This window comes from Chiloscyllium punctatum, chromosome 2 (genome assembly GCF_047496795.1).
Source record: "Chiloscyllium punctatum isolate Juve2018m chromosome 2, sChiPun1.3, whole genome shotgun sequence".
Taxonomy (NCBI): Eukaryota; Metazoa; Chordata; class Chondrichthyes; order Orectolobiformes; family Hemiscylliidae; genus Chiloscyllium; species Chiloscyllium punctatum.
This window is the reverse complement of record NC_092740.1, coordinates 42,465,796-42,482,585: the sequence shown is the minus strand read 5'-3', so window position 1 is coordinate 42,482,585 and position 16,790 is coordinate 42,465,796. Positions and strand designations below refer to the sequence as shown.

Below are 16,790 nucleotides of genomic sequence, written 5' to 3'. Positions count from 1 at the left end.
TGAACCTGATATTTTGAAATGTCATTTAAGACACACACACACACACACACACACAATTTGGAATGTGCAATTCTTTAACCACTGTTGTCAAACTTCACCATCTGAAGAAGGTCCTTTGCACATTTTAAGTTCTCCAAAACCTGGTTATGCTAGAGTTTCAGTATTGAATTGTTCAGTTATTTTAGTGAAAGATTTGTTTTTCCAACTAATTTGAGATCGTTGCTTTTTAGAAGTAAACATTAAAACTACTGCAATAATAAGTGTCAGTGTGCTTGAGGCTTGTGGTTAAATAAGAGTTTTAAAGATCTGATTTGACACATTTTCTTTTGATTCATTCTCAGAATGCAGTTGTCACTGGTAATTCTGTCATTTCATGTACATATGTAGGTTTCTTGCTAACTCAGTAGTTTGTTATTTTTGGAGAATAATTAAAAGTCAACCACATTGATACTGAAATCACATATTACCAACCAGGTAAGGACAGAACTTATCCTTCATTAAAAAACATTAATGAACAATTTGAGCTTTTGAGTCAATTCAACACCTTGGTGACTGCTTTTTACTGATTCTAGCTTTTTATTTTCAGATTTTAAAAAAAATATTGATTTCAAATTTTGCAACTTTCATGATAAGAACTTGTATTCTTCAGTTTATTGGTCCACATTTTTTAAGCCAAGTTCAGTAACATAACTGGTACACCACACAATTGTATGGGCTTTGACAAAGTGTACAGGATTCCCATCGTGTTTTATTTTTAAAAGAAGTTAATCTCTCCAGCTGGTTTTTAAAAGAAATCCTAATTGTGATTTATTTTTCGTCTATTTCACGTTGCTTCATCATATTATGTTGAATGCTTTTCAACATTTATTTTGGGCTCATTTGGCTCCAGACTTAACAGCCTTGAGTCACATATAGGAAAAAAGAGCTGAAATTAAGTGAGCTGGGAGGGATTGCCCCTGACATTATACATTTGTCCAAATGTGCTATTAAGGCACTCTTGGAAAAATGAAGTCAATGGAAATCAGGAGGAAGGTTCCTGGTTAGCTGGAGCCATGCCTAGTAGAGAATGAACGTGGTGTGATTGTGGGGACGAGTTCTCTGACACCAAAACGTTGCAGGATTTCAGCAGGGTCGTGTCCAAGGTCCAGCCATCTCCAGTTACTTCATCTGATTTAGGTTTAAGCTTTATTGTAATGTGGTCTCAAGTACATTTTTCATTGTACTCCTGTACCATGTCACCCCACATGGAGCCATCTTGGGTACAAACGTACTTGCGTGCAAATAGTAGCATAGAGAAACCAAGTTAAAAGTAAAACATTACTGTTGTTCTTCAGAGAAACATAAAGAAATAAAGTTAAAAGTTAACATTACAGTCCTTTCTGATATTAAGCAGAGGAACGAAGGTAAAAGTTCAATAGTCTGTTTTAAGTGGGGAAATCGTGTCTCTCAAACTTGATTGAGTTATTTGAAAAAGTAACAAAGAGGATTAATGAAGGCAGAGCAGTGAACATGATCTATATGGACTTCAGTAAGGCATTGGACAAGGTTTCCCATGGGAGACCGATTAGCAAGATTGAGTTCATACAGAAAACCGGGAGAGCTAGCCATTTGGATACAGAACTGACTTGAATATAGGAGACAGGTTGGTGGTGGGTTGCTTTTCAGACTGGAGGCTTGTGACCTGAGATGTGCCATAGACACCTATGCTGGGTCCACTGCATTTTATCATTGATTGTAAATGATTTATATGTGAGCATAGGAAATAGAGCTACTAAGTTCGCAGTTGACACCAAAATTGGTGGTGTAGTGGACAGTGAAGAAGGTTACCTCAGATTACAGCTGGATTTTGATCATATGGGACAAAGGGTTTAATTCAGATAAATGCGAGGTGCTGCATTTTGGGAAAGCAAATCTTAGCAGGACTTATACACTTAATGGTAAGGTCCGAGGGAGTGTTGCTGAACAAAGAGACCTTGGAGTGCAGGTTCATAGCTCCTTGAAAGTGGAGTCGCAAGTAGATAGGATAGTGAAGAAGACATTTGGTATGCTTTCCTTTATTGGTTAGGCTATTGAGTACAGGAGTTGGGAGGTCATGTTGCGGCTGTACAAGACATTGGTTAGGCCACTGTTGGAATATTGCATGCAATTCTGGTCTCCTTCCTATCGGAAAGATGTTGTGAAACTTGAAAGGGTTCAGAAAAGATTTACAAGGATATTGCCAGGGTTGGAGTGCAGGTTCATAGCTCCTTGAAAGTGGAGTCTCCGGTAGATAAAATAGTGAAAAAGCATTTGCCTATATTGGGTATAGGAATTGGGATACCATGTTGCAGCTCTACAGGATGTTGGTTAGGTTGCTTTTGGAATATGGCATTCAATTCTGGTCTCTCTGCTATTGGAAGGATGTTGTGAAACTTGAATAGTTCAGAAAGATTTACAAGGATGTTGGCAGGATTGGGGAGTTAGAGCTATCAGAAGAGGCTGAATAGGCTGGGACTATTTTCCCTGGAGCATTGGAGGCTAAGTAGTGACCTTTATAGCAGTTTATAAAATCATGAGAGGCATGGATAGGGTCTTTTCTCTGAGATGGGCGTGTCCAAAACTAGAGGGCATAGGTTTAGGTAACAGTGGAAAGATTTAAAAAGGGGCCTAAGGGGCGATGTTTTCATGGAGAGGATGGTGTGTTTATAGAATGAGCTGCCAGAGGAAATGGTGGACACTGGTGCAATTACAACATTTTAAAAGGCATCTGGATGGGTATATGAATAGAAAGGGCTCAGAAGGATATGTGCCAAATGAGACTAGATTAGTTTAGGATATCTATTGTGAAATGGGTGCCTTAATCCTGGCAAATATAAATCTTGCAGCTGAATGAAAAAAAATTCTTTTTATTAATTAGATCAAGCAAGGTGAGTATCAGTCAAGGCCAAAATTTCTCACCTGTTCCTAATTACCCAAAGATACTGGTAATGAGTTAGCTGCTTTAATAGCTGCACCCTCTGTGATGCAGGATCCCGATTCCTTGATTTTGATACAGTGACAATGAAGGAACAGTAATATAGTTCCAAGTTAAGATAGTGTGAAACTCAGAAGTAAAACTGCAGATGAAGATGTTCCCATCTGTCTACCAACCAGAGGAACAGGATACTTCTGGTTCATAGTTGGAAAGATGCTGATGAAGGAGTGTTGAGTTACTCCAGTGCATCCTGCAGATGGTATATTCTACAAACATAGTGCACCAATCATGTGGAGAATTAATTGTTAATGCAGTCAATTAGGTATTTATCACGTGGGATGCATTGTCCTGGATTGTGTTGAGTTACTTCAGTGTTGTTGAAGCTTCACCCTTTCAGGTAAATGGAAAGGATTCCATTACACTCTTGTGCCTTGCAGATGGTGAACAGGTTTTGAGGGAGTCACAAGGATATCAAGCTTCTGATGTGAACCTGTACTTACAGCATTGTTATGGCTGCACCAGTTACTTGTCAACAGTGACTGCCCACTGTGGTGGTATGGAAGTTAGTAATTGTAGTGCCTTTGTAGTCATTGTCTGGCATTTGTGTTGTTTATTATTTGTTATTCCGAGCCCATGTCCAAATCATGCTGGGAATTGTTGGGAATATACACTTCTATTTAAGGACGGAGAGTAAAATTGGAAAATGTGGAACTGTTTGGATTTGTTTTTGGGATTGAAGAGAATTACAATGTGGTTTATTTGGAAATGAATGCAACACTTATGTTGTGCTGTAGTTCACCTGCTTTTACAGGAAGATCAGTAACTTTGCAGAGAAGGCAAAGTTTTAGGGACAATATGAGATTCTGTTTCAGGAGGCGTTTCTGGGAACTTGAAAACATTTTGGGAAAGCAAATCTTAGCAGGACTTATATGCTTAATGGTAAGGTCCTAGGGAATGTTGCTGAACAAAGAGACTTTGGAGTGCAGGTTCATAGTTCCTTGAAAGTGGAGTCGCAGGTAGATAGGATAGTGAAGAAGGCATTTGGTATGCTTTCCTTTATTGGTCAGGGTATTGAGTACAGGAGCTGGGAGGTCATGTTGCAGCTGTACAGGACATTGGTTAGGCCACTGTTGGAATATTGAGTGCAATTCTGGTCTCCTTCCTATCAGAAGGATGTTGTGAAACTTGAAAGGGTTCAGAAAAGATTTACAAGGATGTTGCCAGAGTTTGAGGATCTGAGCTATAGGGAGAGGCTGAACAGGCTGGGGCTGTTTTCCCTGGAGCATCGGTGGCTGAGGGGTGACCTTTTATAGAGGTATACAAAATTATGAGGGGCAAGAATAGGATAAATAGAACAAGGTCTTTTCCTTGGTGTGGGGGAGTCCAGAACTAGAGGGCACAAGTTTAGGGTGAGAGGGGAAAGATATAAGAGACGAAAGTGGCAACATTTTCACACACAGGGTAGTGTGTGTATGGAATGAGCTGCCGGAGGAAGTGGTGGAGGCTGGTACAATTGCAACATTTAAAAGGCATCTGGATGGGTATATGAATAGGAAGGGTTTGGAGGGGTATGAGCTAGGTGCTGGCAAGTGTGACTAAATTGGGTTGGGATATCTGGTCGGCATGGACGAGTTGGATCGAAGGGTATGTTTCCGTGCTGTACATCTCTATGACTCTAAGTGGTGGTACAGTCCCAAGCTTCCCAAGAATCTGCTGATAATGTTATTTCAGAGAGGTAAAAACAATGACTGCAGATGCTGGAAACCAGATTCTGGATTAGTGGTGCTGGAAGAGCACAGCAGTTCAGGCAGCATCCAAGTAGCTTCGAAATCGACGTTTCATGCAAAAGCCCTTCATCAGGAATAAAGGCAGTGAGCCTGAAGCGTGGAGAGATGAGCAAGAGGATAATGTTATTTCCCTATTTCTTTTCGCCATGTCCAGTTCTGAAGAAGGGTCACTGGGCTTGCAATCTTAACTCTGTTTTCTCTCCACAGAGATGTCAGACATGCTGAGTTTCTCCAGCAATTTCCATTTTGTTTTGAGTATCTACCAGCTGAAGTTCTTAGTTTTATTTTTCTGTTAACTGGGTCCTTCCCAGTGATGGAGATCACCAATTTGGAAGGTGTTGCTGAAAGAGACTTGGCAAGTTACATGCATGCATCTTGTGTATGGTGCACACTGTTCCTGCTTTTGGTCAGCTTGGGATGGTGTACAGGAATGCTGCTTTGTCTAGGGCAGGGTCAAACTTGTGTGTTGGAACCACACTCATCCAGACAAATGGAGGGTATCCCATCAAACCCCTGACCAGTGTATTGTAAGTGATGGATTTGCTACTATCAGCCTCATCTGAATATTGTCCATATGAACATGGACTCGTTTAGTATCTGTGTATGCCAGTAGTATTAAACTTTGTGCAATCATCAGTGACATACCTTATATGGATGATAGAGCAAAGGCCATTGATGAAGCAGCTGAAAATGGTTAGGCAATTCCCAATGGAATGTCTGCACTGATATCCTAGGACTGAGATCGCTGACCTGCAACAATTACAGTCACTTGCCATTATGATTCCAACCAATGGTAAGTTTCCCTTTGACTCCAATTAAGCTTGATTTTTGCCAGGGTGCCTTGAATCCACACTCGGACAAATGTTGCGTTGATGTCGCGGGTAGTCATTCTCTCCTCATTTTTAGAGGTCAGCTCTTTTTTTTCCATGGCTGTGTTAAGGTCAGGAGTTCAGTGTCTTTAGTGGAATCCAAGCTGTGGCAAGGTTGTTAGAGGTTATATACAGGTTGTTGCTCTGCAAGTGCTGCTTGGTATTATTGCCTGTGCTACTATCTGTCACTCTTTGCTAAAGAGACACAAACTGGCCATATCACACTTTTGTTTTCTGCATTTTATGTCGAGGACATGTATTGGAAGTTTTCCATGTTGATAAGTAGATACCTTTTGTTGTAGCTGCACTGGGACAGCTCAATTAAGATTGTGTTGCTTAAATGAAGAGAGTTTTTAAAAATAATCTGCAGTTCAGGGGGATCTGGGTGTGCTTGTTCACAAAAGATAATTAGCATGCAGATGCAGCAAGTGATTAAGATATCATATTAAATTTTGTCCTTTTTTTATTGCTCTGGATTGGGAGTTTAAAAATCAAAGTCTTGTTACAACTATACAGGATGTTGTTGAGGCTGCATGTGGAGTATTGTATATAGTTTTGATCCCTGTATTGTAAAAGGATAAACCAGCATTGGAGGCTGTTCAAACACGGTTCACTAGGTTGATTCACAAGAAGTTGGAAGACTGAGGGGTGACTTTGTTGAAACATCCAAGATTCTTCAGAGGCCTGTTGCGAAGATATTTCAACTATTGGAAGGTTTTGAAGAAGGGGTTATAGTTTCAGAATAAAGTGGGCATTCATTTAAGGCTGAGATGCAAAGGAATTTCTTCTCTCAGTGGGTAATGAATGTCTGGAATTCTCTATCCTAGAGAGTTATGTAGATCACTGAAAGTATTTGAAAAAACAGTCAATGGATTTTGAAACATTGAGGAGTTAAGAGCTACAATCAGCTGGCACAAAAAAAGGAGTTGAGGTCTGGATTTAATCAGCCATTAGCTTGTAAAATGGTGGGGTGGGCTGAATGGCCTATTCCCATTCCTGTTTCTTATTTGCTCACTGCTCAGGTTCACATATTATCATATGAACAAGTTAGGCGAGATTTGCAAGTCGCTGTTTCTATACACTCAAAAAAAAAGTCATAACGCACGAAGTGTAGCAGTTAATTTTTGTACGATCCCTTGTTCAGTAAATTGAATTTTAATGGGCGGCACGGTGGCACAGTGGTTAGCACTGCTGCCTCACAGCGCCAGAGACCTGGGTTCAATTCCCGCCTCAGGCGACTGACTGTGTGGAGTTTGCACGTTCTCCCCGTGTCTGCGTGGGTTTCCTCCAGGTGCTCCGGTTTCCTCCCACGGTCCAAAGATGTGCAGGTCAGGTGAATTGGCCATGCTAAATTTCCCGTAGTGTAAGGTAAGGGGTAGATGTAGGGGTATGGGTGGGTTGCGCTTCGGCGGGGCGGTGTGGACTTGGTGGGCCGAAGGGCCTGTTTCCACACTGTAATGTAATCTAATCTAATCTAAACTTTGGTGCAAGGAATGATTAGTTGGAATGATATTGCTTGGGCAGTTCTTGGTATTTGGTGAAATGGGTTGAGTTGTGTTGTCATTGAAAAAACACAATATTTCCTCCCATTTAATCCTGAACACGCTGGCCTAGCAATCTGTTCAGCACTGGTGTGTTTTCTTTTCAGTGATTATAAACCTCTGTGTTCCTTTTGAGGTGCAAGGACTGATCGTGGTGCCTTCACCATATTTCATGAGACCTGACCCAACAACCTGGGAGCTGAGTTAAACAGTGTTTAGGGTAGCAGGCGAAATCTGTCTCTGTCAGTCTCTGGCTGTGCAATTTCCCCCTGGGCAAAACTGAAGATTGTTCTAAATTTCATTGCCAGAGATATACAATAACAACCTCAATGTGCACTTGTATTTAACTGAGATTTGAAATCATGATTTTGCAAAACCAATTGAATAAACTGATAAAGTGAGTAAAATGAAGATCCTTGTAGATCCACTGGCATCACATTTTAACCTATGTTTAAGAAATCTATATTTCAGAATTATTATATCACAGTCATACTTTGAGACAAACTTTTCTAATGATGGGACCACTGGATTATGACATTACTTGATTCAATGTCCAACATAATTGAGCTTCTCTCACCCTGTTCTGGACTATAAATGCCCTGTTAACATTCTTGTATACATTTTTTTCACTTAGCGTGTAGTCTGTCATGTTAAGAATGGTTGAATACCAGCCAACAGCACTGACCATAAGACATACAAGCAGAAATTAGGCCACTTAGCCCATCGAGTCCACTCTGCCATTCAATCATGGCTGATAAGTTTCTCAACTCCATTCTCTTGCTTTCTCCCTGAAACCCTTGATCTACTTGATACTCAAGAATCCTATCTCAGTCTTAAATATACTCAATGACCTGATCTCCACAGCCTTCAATGGCAATGAATTCCATAGATTCACCACTCTCTGGCTGAAGAAGTTTCTCCTTCTTTCCATTCTAAAAAGTCTTCCCTTTACGCTAAGGCTGTGCCCTCGGGTCCTCGTCTCTCCTACCACTGAAAACATCTTCCCAATATCCACCCTGTCCAGGCCATTCAGTATTCTGTATGTTTCAATTATATTCCACACATCCTTCTAAACCCAATTGAGTATAGAACCAGGATCCTGAAACGTTCCTCATGTAAAGTTTTTCATTGCTTGTGAATCTTCTCTGAACATGCTCTACGGCTAGTACATCCTTCCTGAGATATGGCGCCCAAAGAGAAACTTCATTCTTGAAGGCAACGTATGTAGAAAACCCAGTCAAATTGAAATTTCAGGTTCTTGTGATGGTAAGGATGGGTACAAACGAGAATGGGCATGCTTAAGGCTTGATGTGGATGTGGTCAAGATTGGTGAGATGTGGAGGCGCATCAATTACAGAGAAAATTTTCTCTGGAAGTTTCCTGTTGATGAGTTGTCTTTATGCAATCAGATAATCCGGTCTGTTTATAATTGTATAATTATAGCACATGCTCCCAATTCTCTTCAACCTTTTACACAATGATTACCTTGTGAAAAGAAACCATTATTCAAAAGCTAAATTAAAAGCAAATAAACATATATACCAACAATATATGCAGGAGGATTAGATAATTGTTCTGGTACAAGTCTTTGAACATTGATCAATCTTCATATTTCCAGCAATTTTGTACATATTACTATTCATTAGTGAATTAAATGACAGAAAAACCATTACCTATTATTAATTTACTTTTTTATAATCTCTTAACTCTGAGAAATCTAAAATACTTGTCTTTTTAACGAATTCAAAAATCATCCTGATTTAATGTGTCTATTTCACAGAAATATAAAATGAATTTATCGTGAGAGATTTCAATTTATTTGTTGACTTTGGTAGACTGAGCAAGAAGTTATGACATATAGTATCCATAATATGAGGTACATAAATTCTAAATAAATCACTGTGCTTTTGGATTAGAGTTCAGCTCCACATTTTTCCCCAAAAGTGATTTGTTTATACCAAATGTGTAGTATGGGTCACCGAACTGAAATATGAACTTCAATGAATAGCTTGTTCTGCATGAAGAGAGAGTAGAGTTACTGCTGTCTTGTATAGACACTAGTAAAGTTTCAGCTGCAAAGGGAAGAATTAAAACATTGTGTTTTTTGGTAACCTGTTAATGAAATCCATATTCTGTAATCAGAGCCTTTTAACACATTTCCTTGAACGACAAATATAACTAAAGTTAATAGTTACTTTGTCATACAGAACCTAAGTATTGTTGATAAACGACATGCTGTCAAAGCTGTTTGATGTGTGCACACAAAGCAGAATTTTAAGAATCCAATGTCTCAAAGGGAACAGCAATAGTTACTGTATGAAAGGAAGGTACTGATTAGTTGACAAGTGGATTCTGATTGGTAGAGGCATTACCATGGAGAATGCACCAAGGAACAGTTTCTTGCCAAGTTTTGTTCAAATTTGAACAAGGTAAGTTGACTCTCTTCAGACTGTCTTTGTCCTCGTGCAGTACAAATTGATAATTACTTGAAGTTTTGGTATTTGTGCAATTCTAGCCTGATGAGTGCAAAACTTCAACAGTGTGTCTTTTTATTTAAGCAATGCTAAAGTTAATAGCTTAGGGAAATGTGTAATTATACCAGGTGCCACTTTTAAAACAATTTGAAATCATGTATTTTAGTTATTGAATTTCAGTTAGTACAGCGATGTCTTCATCTTGGATTTGTGGAAGCCAGGATATACTATTAATGGTCTCCAGGAGACCAAAAACCTTTTAAGTCTAGAGATAAATTCCTTAATTGATTCCTGTTTTTGCTGAATCCAGGGTGGTACTTTTTTGACACCATTTTAAGCGCCAATTTGCTGAAATAAGGAAATCTATGTGGAATGAGCTACCAGAGAAAGTGATGGAGGCTAATACAATTGCAATGTTTAAAAGGCATCTGGATGGGTATATGAATAGGAAGGGTTTGAAGGGATATGGGCCAGATGCTGGCAAGTGGGACTGGATTAGGTTGGGATATCTGGTCGGCATAGACGAGTTGGACTGAAGGGTCTGTTTCCATGCTGTACATCTGACTCTTTGCAGAAGGATGGGTGTGGAGAAGAAGTTACAGTAAAACTCAGATGGACCAAACCATCCTCTTCCAATGGCAGTTGTCCAACTGAGTGGGCTGCATTAGCCATTTTTGTTTTCCTTATTTGGATGTAACCCGAGCAGCACCTACAATGGTTTCTGAATGCCTGCACCATTACTTTGCATTTCTCCAAGGATTTATTTCTCCCCACCCCCAATTCTGATCTGCATTTCACCCTGTGCAACATTAATCAATGATATAAATATGGAAGCTGATAGCATCATCATAGTAACTGGTGTTCTCATTACCCTTCCCTAATTCCTCCACTGAATCTTTGTTGTCAGGCAATGTCTACAGAATGAGGCGTAATTCCACCCAATTCAAAAGAAAGGAAAAATTGAAGGCATTATCTTCACCCAAAAATTTCTGTTGCCAGGGCACTATCTCTGTGCCCCCGCCCCCAACTCCCCCCACCTAAAACTACTGCCTTACACTCAGTCAAGCAGATTGTGATGTTGGCATCCTGTTTGACCCCAGAGAAAGCTCCTGCCATTTTATCCTCCTCGTCACCCTGCCTATCTATGTTGTAATATCACTGCTACCTTGCGTCTGTCTTTAGAATGTCAGCATCAGGTAAACAGTGTTATTTGTTAGACTTGGAATCAATATTCCAGTGCTGTCCTGGTTGGCCTCTGACCTTCCATGCAGCATAAACTTGAGCTCATGCAAAACTCTAGCGATATGTTAGCTAGTGCCACATGCTACTTTTCTCTCGCTCTTGTGTTTGCTGACTTGTGTTGACTCGTAGTCTACACCTCCCTTGACGTTTATCATTCTTGTGCTCCAGTTCAGATTCCTTCATGGCCCCTTCTTTCCCAATCTCTGCAACCTACTCTTGCTCTAAAGCAATGAGAATACTGGCATCTTGTGCATCTCTCATTCTGTTGCCATATTGTTGGATACTGTGCATTCAACCATTATTAGATTTTTTTTAGCGTTTTTTATTTCTCCTGATGATTCTTGATCACAAGTCGAGAAAATATTTGTTTAGCTACTCTTGTATGAGGTGCTTTGGGATGCTTTACTGCGCTAAAGGTGTTATGTTAATGCAAGTTATTAAAGACTTGAAAAGTTTTGAAAATAGATATTCAGACAATTGCTCAGGTTGGTACAAAACCATTTCTCCTCTCAGGCTTAATGATACCTGAACTGGTGATTTAAAGACCAGGATTATCTGCTTTGTATAATCAAGGCAAGTGTTCTCTGATCCAATGTCATGCCACAAAGATAATTTTGTGTTGCACCCAGGAAGTTTGAAATGTTATACTGTACTGAAATTGAAGGGACATTTTGATTAGTACATTTTGAAAGCATCATCCTTTTACATTTTTGCTTTATTTTTATTTTGCCTTGGGTGAAAGATAATTTTTGTTTTGGATAATTGGAGTGGGAAATGGCTTTGCAAATGCTTGTGAGTGGACTTGGCTTAAATCCAGATGACACAAGTACTTGAACTGAAAAGTTATCCGGTGTTATGTCAATTATTAAAAGTAAAACAATAAGTGCAATTTTTACACAATTGACTGTGCAAGCTATGAAATCTGGCAAGATATTAACAGAATTGTTTTCATGCTGAAAGTTTAGCATTGTAAAATTTATCATAAACATTGAGAAACTGAAATTCACACCTGCTTCCTTTTACCATATTAATATAACTGCTAAACTTTCAGAGCATCTGGGAGAGTGTGACTTGAGTTGCCAAATTTTGTGTTTTGATACTGTAGCCTTTTTGACAGTGACCAAAGGCCAAATCTTTGAGGTGCTATTTGTAGCCCATGGGTGAAATCAGTTGACCGTTAACCATTCCACAAGGGAATTAGGCTTAAAGCTCATTTATAAGTAAATCATCAAAGGGAAAGAAACTGATTTATGTATATTAGAAATGGCAGTTAAGGAGATGTTGTGGAATTTGTTGTTTGATATGACATTTACAGTTAATTTCACTTGTTCAAATGGGCACTTAACTAATTTTTTTTAAAAGTTGAAGTGTCCTTAATATTTCAGACCCAGTATGGAAGAGCCTGTCTTTTGGAATATCCAGATTTTTTTGTTTGTTTTTTATTGTAGATGTGCTGTTTTGCAGTTGGCTAGAATGTCTTTCATTTGAATGCTATGGTAAATGGCATGCCCTCTGTGTTGTAGTTAATTACTGCAACAGGAAATAACTTGTCTGTATTTTTGCCATTAACTGAATTAATCATAAAGTTATCCTTTCTTGACTTTGGTGTCTTTTCAGTTACTTTTTAATAGCAACAAAAAATAGACAATTATGTGGTGTGATTGTGGCAGTGGTTAGCCTGGAACTAACACAAATGGATTTTCACCTATTGAATTGTAAACGTGTACAACTTGTACTTGAAGCAGTATGCAAAGAGGTTAAGGATGAGTGTGATCCTAGGAGAAAATGGAATAGTCTGTGCTTTGAAAATGGTCACTTGTTCAGATATGTTTTGTTCAGATTTTGTGTTCAGTTTCACACGTGATTGTAGCTGGACCCTGACTAGTCTAAGTGGCAGGAATTGTTATTTCTGTCAAATATCGCAGTGTGATTAAAATATTTAGTAACCTAGTGTGTTCACAAATAATTCTTAGACTATGTAGTTCCATCGACAAATCCTCCAATAATAAAGCAGTCCGTGTCTACATGTGACAGAATGTGGAGGTGTCTGTGTTGAACTGGGGTGGACAATGTTCATGACCTGACACCAGGTTATAGTCCAACAGGTTTATTTGGAAGTACAAGCTTTCAGAGTGCTGGTCCTTCAGGTAGCTAGTGGAGTAGAATCATAGGACACAGAATTTATAGCAAAAGATCAAAGTGTCATACACCCATGATCTAATGAACAAACCTAGATTGCTGTTTAGTCTTTCATCTTTTAGAATGGGTTGCAGGTTTCATTTCATTAATATGTAAATTCCAGAACTACTTTCAAGTCACATTCCTGAGACAGCTTTTTTAAAAAGTGATATCTCTGTTCAGACGATGCAATAAAAGTGTGAGGTTAGAGTCTGAGGAGAATCTATGTTTCGGGCATAAGCCCTTCTAATGGCTTCTAAGCCTTCTAAGGGCTTATGCCAGAAACGTCAATTCTCCTGCTCCTTGGATGCTGCCTGACCTGCTGAGCTTTTCCAGCAACACATTTTTCAGCACTGATCTCCAGCATCTGCAGTCCTCACTTTCTCCAGGTTAGAGTCTGTCTTGAGTCAGACTGGTTCTTTTTCTGAAGTAGGAATTTATAAAATGTCATGTGGATTATAAAAATTATTGACTATTGACAGAGTGTGTGCTTTTTGAACAAAATAGAATGGTATTTGCAAATGCAAATTGACCCCATAGACGTGTGTGTGTGTTTTTTTTTATGTGTGCGAGTGTGATGGAGTATATGTCTGTGAGACGGTGTGCACATGGTTGAGTGTGTGTGAGAGGTAGGGCACGCCTGAGAGAGAGCATGTATGAGACAGGGTCTGTATGAGTGTGTGAAAATGTAAGTATGTGTGAGTGTGTATGGTGTAGTAAATTCACCTGTATTGTGACATGAACCCAAAGTTCCGATTGAGGCCATCCTCGTGGGTACTGAACTTGGCTATCAACCTCTGCTTGGCCACTCTGCATTGTTGCATATCCTGAAGTCCGCCTTGGAGGACGGTCACCTGAAGATCCGAGGCCAAATCTGCCTGGCTGCTGAAGTGTTCCCTGACTGGGAGGGTGCACTCCTGCCTGCTGATTGTTGCGTGGTATCCATTCAGCCGTTGTTATAGTGCCTGCTTTGTCTTGCCAATGTACCATGCCTTGGGGCATCCTTGCCTGCAACATATGAGATGGACAGACAACGTTGGCTGAGTTACATGATTACCTGCTGTGTACATGGTGGGTGGTGTGCCCACGTTTGATGGTAGTATCCATGTCAACACTGACACGTCTTGTTGTGGTTGCCATGACAGGGTTGTAAGGTGTTGTGGTTGATGTTGCCTTGAAGGCTGGGCAGTCTGCTGTGAACAATGTCTGTTTAAGGTTTGGCGGTTGTTTAAAGGTGAGAAATGGAAGCGTGTGGAAGGCCTTGGCGAGGTGCTCATCCTCATTGATAATGTGTTGCAGGCTACAAAGAACATGGCGTAGTTTCTCTACTCCCAGGAAGTACTGGACAATGAAGGATTCCCCTATCGATTCCATCTTGTGTCTATCTCCTGAGGAGGTCATTATGGTTTCTCGCTGTGGCACATTTGAATTGGCAATCAATAAGTTGAACATCATACCCTGTTCTTATGAGGTCATCCTTGAGCACCTTCAGGTGTCCATCACATTCCTCCTCATCTGAAAAGATCCTTTTGTATGCGTAGGGCTTGTCTGTAGGGGATAGCTGTTTTAATATGTTTAGGGTGGAAGCTCGAACATCATGGGTTATCTGTGGGTTTGCGGTAGAGTGAGGTACTGAGGTGCTTATCCATGATAGAGATGTGTGTGTCCAAGAATGAGATAGATACTAAAGAGTAGTCCATGGTAAGTCTGATGAAACTTATTGATATCACTGTGTAGTTGTTTCAGTGACTCTTTACCGTGGTCCAGAGGAAGAAAATGTTATCCATATATCAAGTGTATATTGCTGGTTGGAGATCCTGTGCAGCAAAGAAGTCTTGTTTGAACTTGTACATGAAGTTGCCCTATCTTCAATGATAGGGCAGCCCAGCACATCAATGCCACGGAAGCAAATACAATCATCAGCCTGAAGTGCTGAGTGGATGATCAATCTCAGCCTGTTTCTGAAGCTCTCAGTATCACAGATGTCCGTCGTGAACTAATTTAATTCACTTCATTTGATATCAAGAAATGACTGAAGACATTAGATACTGTAATGGTTACAGTTCTTCACAATTTTCCAGAAATGGTACTCTGGACGTTTGCTTCAAAAGTGGCTGTGCCCTGAGGCTAAGCTGTTCAGAATCTACCCAACAATATGGAAAACTGTCCAGGTATGTCTTGTCTGCAAAATTAAAAATCTCTCAACACTAGGTTACAGTCCTACAAGTTTATTTGGAAGTACTGCTCCTTCACCAGGTGGCTGTGGAACATGATTATAAGACTCAGAATTTATAGCAAAAGATTATATTGCCATGCAACTGAAATGATCTATTGAACAAACCTAGCTTGCATTACCACTCACCATAATCCTATTCCTGCATACATTGGTCTTCATTTGTCGTCTTTACTGCCTGCTGCACCTGGTATGGTTATCTTTAATGACTGGTATACAAGGATACCAAGGTCACATTGCATGGTCCCCTCTCTGAATTTATAGCCATTCAGATAATCTGCCGCCTTGTTATTTGCTCCCAAAGTGGATCACATGACATTTATCCATATTATGTTGCATCTGCTATGCATTTGCCCACTCACTCAGCTTGTTTAAGTCACACTGAAACATCTCTACATCCTTCTCACAGCTCACCCTCCCACCCAGCTTTATGTCATCTGCAAATATTTGGGATATTGCTTTTAGTTTTTTCATGTAAATCATTAATATATATACTGTGAACAGCTGGAGTTCTAAACTGATCCCTATGGTGCTCCACTAGTCATTACTTGCCTTTGAAAAAAGCCCCATTTGTTCCTACTCCTTTGTCTGCTAACCAGTTTTCTGTCCATCTCAACACACTCCCTGCATCCCTCCACAACTACCTCCAATCCCACGTGCTTTAGTTTTACACACTAATCCCTTATGTGGAACTTTGTTGAAAGCCTTCTGAAAATCCAAATGTACCACATCTATTGGCTTTCCCTGATCAACTCTACTGTTTCATCCTCTAAGAATTCTAGTAGATTTGACAAACGTGATTTCCCTCTTGTAAATCCATGTTGACTGTCCAATCTTGCCACTGTTTTCCAAGAAAAATGAATTATCCATGAATTTTGGGTGCCAAAGCATATACATAATGTATTGCTTATATGCTTGGAGAATCAGGTTGGACACTTTTTTTTCTCCATTTGAGCTCATGTTAATCAACACGAGATGTTTTGGGGGGAAAACAGATAATCAGTAGGATTGGGGTCAGGAAGAGGCTGCAGCTTTTGAAGGGATCTTAGAGAAGCTGGTTTCTACTATTCTTTTCGCCGATTGAAAGTAGACTCGTGCTCCACAAGAACTGCCATTATGTCATCTACAGGGCCAAGAGCAGTCCTTATTCAAGTGCAACCTGTTGGAACACTGAAACTTATCAAAACTAACAAAGTTAATAGTTAAAGATTTAACAGAGCTAAAACAAAAACCATAGATGATGAAGTGTTAACAGCTATGTGGCATTTAAAAAGCTTGCGGACAACCTCACGTAACTGAAATATCACGTTGAGACAGACTTTGGTAATGTTATTGGGATTGAAAGAAACCTCGAAGGCCCCTCCATATGCAAAGAATTGGGCTTCAGCTGATACGATACAACAATTGTGTAGTATGTGTTCTGGCAAGGTGCAGGCATTGGCAGATATACTTTCGAGAGCAGCATTGAATTGAGCAGGAAAAGGTGACCTAATTTTACAAAAGTAGATTGCTA

The 16,790-nt window shown here is 39.8% G+C and overlaps 1 protein-coding gene across 2 annotated transcripts in view; it reads left to right on the top strand.

The window, feature by feature from the left end:
• iqgap2 (IQ motif containing GTPase activating protein 2) overlaps positions 1-16,790 on the top strand; it is a 349,836-nt gene that overhangs the window by 48,077 nt on the left and 284,969 nt on the right. The gene's annotated exons all lie outside the window — the stretch shown is intronic.